The sequence below is a fragment of the Oncorhynchus mykiss genome, chromosome 24 (genome assembly GCF_013265735.2).
Source record: "Oncorhynchus mykiss isolate Arlee chromosome 24, USDA_OmykA_1.1, whole genome shotgun sequence".
NCBI classification, from domain to species: Eukaryota; Metazoa; Chordata; class Actinopteri; order Salmoniformes; family Salmonidae; genus Oncorhynchus; species Oncorhynchus mykiss.
In genome coordinates, this window is record NC_048588.1 from 23,537,692 (window position 1) to 23,547,584 (window position 9,893).

General features: G+C 41.6%; 1 protein-coding gene across 3 annotated transcripts in view; it reads right to left on the bottom strand.

The window, feature by feature from the left end:
- LOC110504044 (galactosylgalactosylxylosylprotein 3-beta-glucuronosyltransferase 1) overlaps window positions 1-1,498 on the bottom strand; it is a 127,011-nt gene extending 125,513 nt beyond the window's left edge. For all 3 annotated transcript variants that reach the window (XM_021582853.2, XM_021582849.2, XM_021582850.2), the window contains exon 1: window positions 1,000-1,498. The gene's annotated coding sequence lies outside the window, so the exon portion shown is untranslated. The remainder of the gene's footprint in view (window positions 1-999) is intronic.
- Window positions 1,499-9,893: the final 8,395 nt, after the last annotated feature.

The window sequence follows — 9,893 nt, forward strand, 5'->3', positions numbered from 1 at the left end:
TAAGAAAAAGCCTAAATGTGTTACATTGTGCCCTGGTCTCCCCTACACATCCACTGTGTTAGTACATAATCAACTGTGTTAGTATATAAGCGACTGGTAGTACAGCGTTAGTACACCGACACTTGTGTCTGACAAGGAAACAAACACAGAAACTGCATCAAAGCCCAAGGAGTTGCAAAGGTAGCGTACCTGTCGAAAATGACAAAATACAACCCTCTCTCCAGAAATAACCTATAAGTTTGCCTTGTTTTTCTAAGCCAATGCCCTTTTTGTTTCTTTGGACACACTTGTTATTTCTTGTTAGAGGTGGTGAAGGGTTCCCCTGAGTCGCCAGGGAAACTGTGTTTCCTGATGGTCGAGGGTACAGAAAACAAGCAGTGCATTCTTCCTCTTAATGTGTTTGTACACTCACTGTGTAATTGCATTCTGTACTGTGATGCTGCACACAGTCCTCAATGGGAAATACATGTAACAAAAAATAATACATCATATTGGACATGCTAGATCACCAATTCAAAGACACACTATAACAAGACCCTCAGCAACGAACAAAGCTTTCTAGTCAAATTGTCAGTTTGATTGACGGTAGCCGATGAAAGCTCTCCATGTGCTCTTGCTGTCTCCTGTTATTTGAGCAGGAAGGAACATGATGATGGGGATTATCAGTGATTCGTCATGTCAGTCAGTCACTCAGTCAGGCCACCATCAGGTTCCCTGCTCCTTCAGATGACCCTCATGGCTCTGTAGTCTACTGCATACAATATGGATGGCTTAAATCTCCATCACTTCCACAATGCTGCTACAGCTACATGCATACAGGGAGGGACTCAGGACAAAGATGGCAATCTTCCTTCATGTTAGGATCTTTATCAGCATGAAACATTTTTAATCTTTCATTATTATGTCTCTGTTTGTGCTCCTGCTGCAAGCACCTCTTTGCATTTCTATTGAAGGGTGTAATCAAGCATGGAGAGAGAGAGAGACATAAATATTATTTACCGTGGGCTTCAGTGATGGACTGCTATTCCTAACACATGCTGTGGAAGGACTCCCGTTCATTATCAAAATCCTGGTTTTGTCCCTGCTTGTTTTGCCTCTTTCTGCTTCGCTGTGTGACTTGTCATATACAGAGACAACATTCAAAGCATCCCTTTATTTGATCCCTCTGTGGCAGATGACACCGGTATTCAATCCTTGGATGATGGATGGAGAAAAGAGGGAAAATAAAAGAGAGAGGGAGAATTTCCCCGGCTTCATTTTCTGTCCTCTCCTCAGCTCAGGCTCACACACAGATACACGCAAGCAAGGGGGGATGTCAGAGAGAGACGGTGATGTGTTTTGCTCCGTGGTCGTCCTTCTCCCCTCTCTATCTGTCCCTCCCTCTTTCTTCCTCTCTCTCTGTCTATCTCTGTCTCTGTTTCCGCGACTCGGCGGTTGTCTTAGAGGCAGACTGTGCTGTGCTGTCGTAATGGGGGAGATGGCTCTTCGCGTGTGGAGACATCTGTGAATGTGTTTATGTGGGACAAAAGTAGCCTCTTAGCCGAGGCAGAGACCCCCCTCCCTTAGTAGAGATGGTCTCGCTAATGGCATGTACCATTAAGGCTCAGAGCAGGGTGGGCTGCAGCAGAGAGAGAGAGGGAACAGGGAGGGGGGATAGTGAGAGGCAGGCAGAGAAAGGAAGGAAACATGGTGAGCTGAGAGTATTCCTCATCTATTCTCACCTCACTCCTTTCTGGAAGCTTTCTCCTTTTCCTCTAATTTATTTTTACCTTTTACATGAGAGTATCCTTGTTATGCACACTGTTTCTCTGTGAATGATCCAGCCAGTTAACCATACTGTATGTAAATCCCCCTACCACTATCGAGGCTGTTTTATCACAAAGCCCCCAACCCCATTTTCACCCTGCTACATGTATGACTTCACTTTCAGAATTCCCCATCCCCAATAAATCTGTGGATTTTTTCAGGGAAATGCGTATGTTGGACAAACCCAAGATTTTGGCATAAATCTATGTATTATTTCTGGAAGAACTGTAATTGTGTCGCAAATAAAGCATACATACACACGACTGACTGCACAATCAAACACGTGTGCGCACACACAAACATACGGGCGCCAGCACCCGACTATGCACATGGGCACCATTGGATGGAAAAATATTGTGGATGCACAATGTATAGTAAGACTCTCATCTCAAACGTTATGACAAGCTGTCAGTACGTACACGCTAAAATCAGATTTAAATAGCTAAGGTAATAGCAATAATTGTCAAGGATCATCCTTGTCGTCATCATTCGTAACATAATTTTTCCATGAACATGTCAAGCAGTTTGTTTACAGAGAGACCCAGAAAGAAGGGAAGTGTGTGTCTGCTTCAGAGATGAGACAGCGTCTGTTGTGAAGATTAAAACCCAGCACCACCACCTCGGCTCGGCTTCCCTCCTCAGAGCAGTGTGAGCAGCCTGGCTCTCTGAGGAGCTCAACTAGGTCACCCAGCCCAGGGGAGGATACTGCTGTCAGGCCAGAGCAACACAAGGAGGCCCCTGCCCATGGTTAGTTTGGGTCTCAGACTAACATGTCAGCACCTGTAGGGGCAGGACCATAGAGACGCAGCCTACAGCGGCAAGAGCTAACAATGGCCCCAGGTATCCCCTAAAACCCTCCTCTAAGGACCCTTCAGTTCACACAGATCTACAGATCCTTGAGAGCTGACATAGTTTACAGGAAAATGGACACTCTGGGATGAAGGATATCATAGAGAATGTGATTACAGATTAAGAATACAGTAACTCATCATCAAACAAAGTCTGGGCCAAGGTGTCACTGACATTATTTTAGGTAAGCCAACAATCACAATATTACTGAAAGGGTGGTCACTAGAAGATGTATTCGTTACAGGGATTATATGTTTTGATTATTACATGTTTATTGTTAGTGTATGGTTTAAATACACAAGATTCATTTTGAATTCATTGCCTGAGATAGAAAATTGTCAAGGCTGAGAGAACAATAGGGATTTCAACCTGGATGAAGCAAACATAACCTCACAAAAAGTGCCATTAATGCAATGATATTGGAGAGATTGTAAGCTCCAAGGAGCAGCAGAGAAAGCGCTCAGATAAACTAACGATTGTGTGATACATTTCACCGAGAAGCGTCATGCAGTATTTCGGGCTTGATCTCATCAGAGCTTTGGACTTGAGTCCCTCCATGTTTCACATGGTGGGGGAGAAACATTTATTTGATAGATGCATACTTTGGGGATCTACTGATGCCACAGGAATGGGAAAATATTATATGAAACATAAAGGGGCTGTTTTATGTGAGAGACTCATTTTCAGTCAACATTTTAAAGCAGTTGTTGTTTGAGAGGTAATAGAGGATCCTTTGGAGCAGCTTTTGTCCTCTCTTATCCCAACTGAAATAATGGGGCCACATACATAAACCCAGATATTTAGAGTGATGTATTATGTGAAAATCTGAAGCAGTTTCCAATCAGACTCAAATTGAGATGGCTACATACTCTGTTTTTTGAACTATCACACATATTTCTCCACACCAGATTTTTCTGTCTTAAACATTCAAAGGATCAGTGATCCTACTTGTTGTTTATTCACAGGGCATGTCTACACACATGGTGCCTCTGAGCTTCGGTAGATATGAAGGTCATGTGCGAGGTAAATATATTAGTACTTCCATCTGAGTCTGATCCGCAGGTTGGCATTTATTGTAATGAATCTTGCCCTGGAGGCATCTCTGCAGAGTGGTAACTAGTTGGACTTTTCACTGGACTTATCATCGGGGCTCTTAAATCTTTCAGCGCCCATTATTGCTTTGGGGGTGCCTTTCCACTTTTTGGAGGAGTGTGAGTTCCCACAAGCCATCTGTTGTGTTTTTTTTGGCCTAATGTGAGAGGGACATGAAGACATTGGAGCACCACAGGCAATATGGGTGGTGTTCACATGAGGAGGGCAGGAGCAACAGATGGAGAAGGCTCTGATATGGTGTCGCATACATTCTGAAAGTGGTCCCGGCGTCTCTGACCCATTGATTTTTAATGCTCTGACATTTTTTCCTTTCAAGAATAAGCACTCAAATAATGAACTACTGTAGAAGGCATGCTTTGTAGTATTTTAATCAGTTTTATTCTTCATATATTTTAGTCTTATAAAAACTATACCAAACACCTCTATACAACAATGTATCTTTACAATAGGCTACAAAGGTGATCTATTGAAATCGGTTGTTGGAATTATTTTACAATCGTTTAGTTTGGAACAGACCCCCCCCCCAAAAAAAAAAAATAATAATAATAATGTTCCATTCCACTGTTCTGACCAGCAAAACAAGGTTCTGAACCAGTTCAAACCCAATTGTTTTTACCGGTTCATATCTTTCCTTTCAGTTCCTTTTTTAACCTGTGAAATCAACAGGTTTCTTTTTTACATTTAGCTCATTAAATTACTTCACCAATCAGTGCGGATAGACCAGGCAAGCTAGTTGTTTACATGCGTGATGGACAGACTAGCCTATGCTACAAGATGTGACTGAAATGTTGCGGGTGGGGAGAGAGCCAGAGAGGGTTGAGGAGGAGGCTTGAAGCTCTGGGAATCTTGTTATGACATGCATTATCTGAATTAGGTCTACAGAATTATACCTAGGAGGAGAGACTTCTATGGAGGAACTGTGAATGTCCTTTGAGCTAGCTAGCTAACAAGCTTGTGTGTGTAGAGGCACCAGAATTAAAAACACGTCTTACCTTTTTGTAGTTAATAACTCCAACATGAAATGAGATAGCTAAGCCTATAGTGTCATTAACTAGCATTGAAAAAGTGAATCCCTTCATCCCTAACTAATTAAAAATCTCTCTCCCTATCTTCTGAATCAAGCTTGTAACGTCAGTACAGTAGCCTATGCTTCGAAGGGGGAGGTGCAGGTAGCCTAAACACGCACACACTGGCAGACATTGGAATAAGTTTCTGAGTGGCAGAGTAAGTGCTTTGTCGCATGTTTTCGTGGGACAAATAAATGCCTGGAATGTAAAATAACGTTATTTACTGGTTCGCATGCTTTTAAAATAATAGTTCTGTTCCGGAACAGTATGGATCACTTTCGTTCCTGGTTCCGTAACTATTCCTTGTTGTTATTTTCCGGTTATAGGTTCTGTTCCCTGAACCGGTTCCAACCGCCGATTGAACCACCGTTTGTTTCACTCTTTAATGAAATGTGGAACTATAATTTCATTCATTGTGACAAACAACAATAGCCAAGTAATGTTTGTTCACTACACAAAGAGCCACTAGTAAGATGATGCGGACAGACATGGCATCTCTGCTTCTAGCTCCTAAGCAACTTTGCAGTATATTTTTTATTTCCTATTTCCTTTTATTTCCTGAGTGGCACAGTAGTCTAAGACACTGCATCTCAGTGCAAGAGACACCACTGCAGTACCTCGTTCGAATCCAGGCTGCATCACATCCAGCCGTGATTGGGAGTCCCATAGGGTGGCGCACAATTAGCCCAGCGTCATCCGGGTTTGGCCGGGGTAAGCCGTCGTTGTAAATAAGAATTTGTTCTTAACTGACTTGCCTAGTTAAATAAAGGTAAATAATAATAATAATAATAATAATAATTTGCTCAGAAACTTTTTTGTGTTATTACATACAGCCGAAGTAAGTTTTGGATACCAGAGTGGCGGTAACTCACCAGCATTCCAACTAGAATTATGACTTTGTCAAATTGGATCCTTTGTTCGTACCCCCCAAGGCAATTGAACTTATCCCAGATGCTGCTTCAAGACGGCACCCTCAGAGAAGAGGTATTCGGAGGGGACTTGTAGTCCGACCAGGAGGCGTGCACACCATCCACCGCTTCTGAGTATATTACTTGCTATAGTTCTGTCCCTGGGCAATAAAGTAGACGAGCTCAGGGCGAGGATCTTCTTCCAGAGAGAGATCAGGGATTGTATCATACTCTGTTTCACGGAATCATGGCTTTTTCCGGATATAGTGTCCCCATTCATTTAGCCAGCTGGATTGTACATCGCACAGACAGGAATAAAGAACTCTCCTGGAACTAAAAGCGCATACCACCTCATTTAACCATGGCAAGGTGACTGGGAGTATGGTCAAATACAAACAGTGCAGTTATGCCTGCCGTATGGCAATCAAACAGGCAAAACAGCAGTACAGAGACAAAGTGTAGTCACAATTCAACGGCTCAGACACGAGATGTATATGGCAGGGTCTACAGACAATCACAGATTACAAAGGGTTAACAAGCCACGTCGCAGCATCGACGTCTTGCTCCTGGACAAGCCAAACACCTTCTTCAACCCACTTTGAGGATAACACAGTGCAAACGAAGCGGGCCACTCCCAATGACTGTGGGCTCTCATTCTGATTAAGACATTTAAGCGTGTTAACCCTCGCAAGGCTGACGGTCCAGACAGCATCCCTAGCCGTGTCTTCAGATCATGCGCAGACCAGCTGGCTGGAGTGTTTACGGATATATTCAATCTCTCTGTATCCCAGTCTGCTGTCCCCACTTGGTTCAAGATGTCCAACAGATACGCAACAGCCTTCACCAGAAGAAATTCGACTTGGCCCCTACGACCCTCACAAACTTTTACAGATGCACCATTGAGAGCATCCTCTCGGGCTGTATCACTGCCTGGTATGGCAAATGCACCGCCCTCAAGCGCAGGGCTCTCTAGAGAGTGGTGAGGTCTGCCCAACGCATTACCTGAGGCACACTGCATTCCCTCCAGGACACCTACAGTACCCGATGCCACAGGAAGGCCAAAAAGATCATCAAGGACATCAACCACTCGAGCCATGGCCTGTTCACCTCGCTATCATTCAGAAGGCGAGGTCAGTACAGGTGCATCAAAGCTGGGCCCGAGAGACTGAAAAATAGCTTCTATTTCAAGGCCATCAGACTGTTAATTTCTAACTAGGGGGCAGTATTTTCATTTTTGGATAAAAAAACTTTCCCGTTTTAAACAAGATATTTTGTCACGAAAAGATGCTCGACTATGCATATAATTGACAGCTTTGGATAGAATACACTGACGTTTCCAAAACTGCAAAGATATTGTCTGTGAGTGCAACAGAACTGATGTTACAGGCGAAACCCAGATAAAAATCCAATCAGGTAGTGCCGCATTTTTTGAAACCGCCTCATGCCAATGACTCCTTATATGGCTACGAATGAGCTTACGTTTTCTACGTATTCCCCAAGGTGTCTACAGCATTATGACGTCTTTTTACGCATTTCTGTTGAAGAATAGCCGTAAGGGACCACATTTAGCAAGTGGTCACATGTCTCCTGCAGAAAATCTTGCGTAAAATACTGAGGTAGCCATTTTTCCAATCGCTTCTTATGAGAAACCAATTGTCTCGACGGATATATTATCGAATATATATGTTAAAAACACCTTGAGGATTGATTCTAAACAACGTTTGCCATGTTTCTGTCGATATTATGGAGCTAATTTGGAAAAAAGTTCGGTGTTGTAGTGACTGCATTTTCTGGTCTATTTGCTATCTAATTGGGAGTCTCCTGAGTGAAAACATTCAAAGTTCTTCAAAGGTAAATTATTTAATTTGATTGCTTTTCTTATTTTCGTGAAAATGTTGCCTGCTGCCAGCAGAGCCTAGCCATAGCATTATGCCATGATAAACTTACACAAATGCTTGTCTAGCGTTGGCTGTAAAGCATATTTAAAAAATCTGAGATGACAGTGTGATTAACAAAAGGCTAAGCTGTGTCTCAATATATTTCATTTGTGATTTTCATGAATAGGAACATTTTCTAGAAAGATTTGTCCGCTGCGTTATGCTAATTCGTTTGAGGCTACGTTACGCTCCCGCATGTGGGATGGGTAGTATCAAGAAGTTTTAAATAGCCATCACTAGCTGGCCTCCACCCAATACCCTGCCCTGAACTTAGTCACTGTCACTAGATGGCTAATACTCGGTTACTCAGCCCTGCACCTTAGAGGCTGCTGCCCTATCTATATAGACATGGAATCACCGGTCACTTTAATAATGGAACATTAGTCACTTTAATAATGTTTACATGATGTTTTGCTAATTCCATATGTACAGTAAATACTGTATTCTAGTCAATGCCATCCTATTCAACTATTGCCTTATGTATACTATTCTATTCTACATATTTTACAGATATACTAAATATTCTATTCACATACTATCCATAATGTCTATAATGTCTATACATTTATAATTCAGACTATATTTATTTATACTTCAGACTCTGACATTGCTCTTCCTAATATTTATTTTACTTTTAGACCAGTGTGTGTTGTTGTGATTTGATACATGTTACTGCACTGCTGGAGCTATGAACAAAAAGATTTCGCTACACCCGCAATAACATCTGCTAAATATGTGTATGCGACCAATAACATTTGATTTAGGCTGTTGTGTCAAATGTGTCAGAGTTCAGACAATACAGAAATGTTGCACTATTTAACACAATCGTTAGTCTTCAAATGTTATGGTAGTGTATGAGCACAGCCTGGACTCAGGGGTAGACATAACATAGTAAAGATAAATCCAGTACACTCCATTTAGTATCATATGTTTCATATGGTATGTATTAATTGCAATTTTGGATGATACGAATTGCAATTCATACAATATGTTATGAATTTGCTAAATGTATGATGTGTTACAAATTTAAATTTGTTTTGTGGCCAATGTTAGCGGTTAATGTTAAGGTTAGGGTTAGAGGAAGGATTAGCTATCATGCTAAGTAATTGTAAAATAGCTAAAAAGTTGTAAGTAGTAGCAACGTTGCGAATTAGTTGAAATGTTAAAGTTGTCCGTGATGACATTCGAACACGTAACCTTTGGGTTGCTAGACATTCCAGTTATATGCCTATCCTTCCAACCCGACCAACCAACCAGTTTTAGTTTTTTGACTTATGTAACCTGTCATATTTAACCATACCAAACTTTTATGTTACTATGTGATATCTAGTCTATGAGACCAGGCTGATGAGCATAATGTATATTATTACGAATAGAAAAGCAAAGTGACATTTTAATAAAATGGTATCAGCGTTTGTCAAATGCAGAGAGAATGTGGAGGGTTGTGTCCAGTATGCTATACACCAGTCATTGCATAGTTTAAAAACTATAGGGCTGAGCTCTATAAAGGACACAGCGCTTAAGATCGGGCTAAAAGGAGCTGGGGTACATACAGCACTATTCACAGTATTCCAGAGGATGTCCAACCGATAACTGATGGTCTGGTCTAGAGAACATGTCTGTAACCCTCACATGTATTGGGATGAAGGAGGCTATATGGGTGCTACACTTCTGTGTAGTGGACGAGCCAGCCTCCTTACTAAGGAGGAGCTGTGAAAGTCGAAGACTGCGATGTCCCGAGGAAGAGCTCCGGGCCTGTCTGTCAGATGTTTTCTACCTGCCTGCCTGGCAGCACCATCAATGATCCCTCCACTCAAGATACTACCCTTCTGAACTGCCTATCAACTAAAGTTGAAGTGGAAGACCATCGCCCCCGAACTGCCAGATCCCTACATTTATTTTGTTAAATAGTTTTTAAATGACTTTGAGATTCTATTTGTAACAAAAAGTGCTATATAAAATGCTATATAAAATGCATCTATTATTCTAATTCTTATTAATTATTATTATTATTATATGTGACGATACATACATTAAATTGTTATTTTTTATTTAACCTTTATTTATACAGGTTTTTCTCATTGAGATAGCATCTCTTTTCCGAGAGAGACCTGGTCCAATAGCAGCCGGGGGAACAACGTTTCAGACAAAACAACTTACATACACTAACACAACACTAAACAAAACTATAAACACACATTCAGTACAACAAT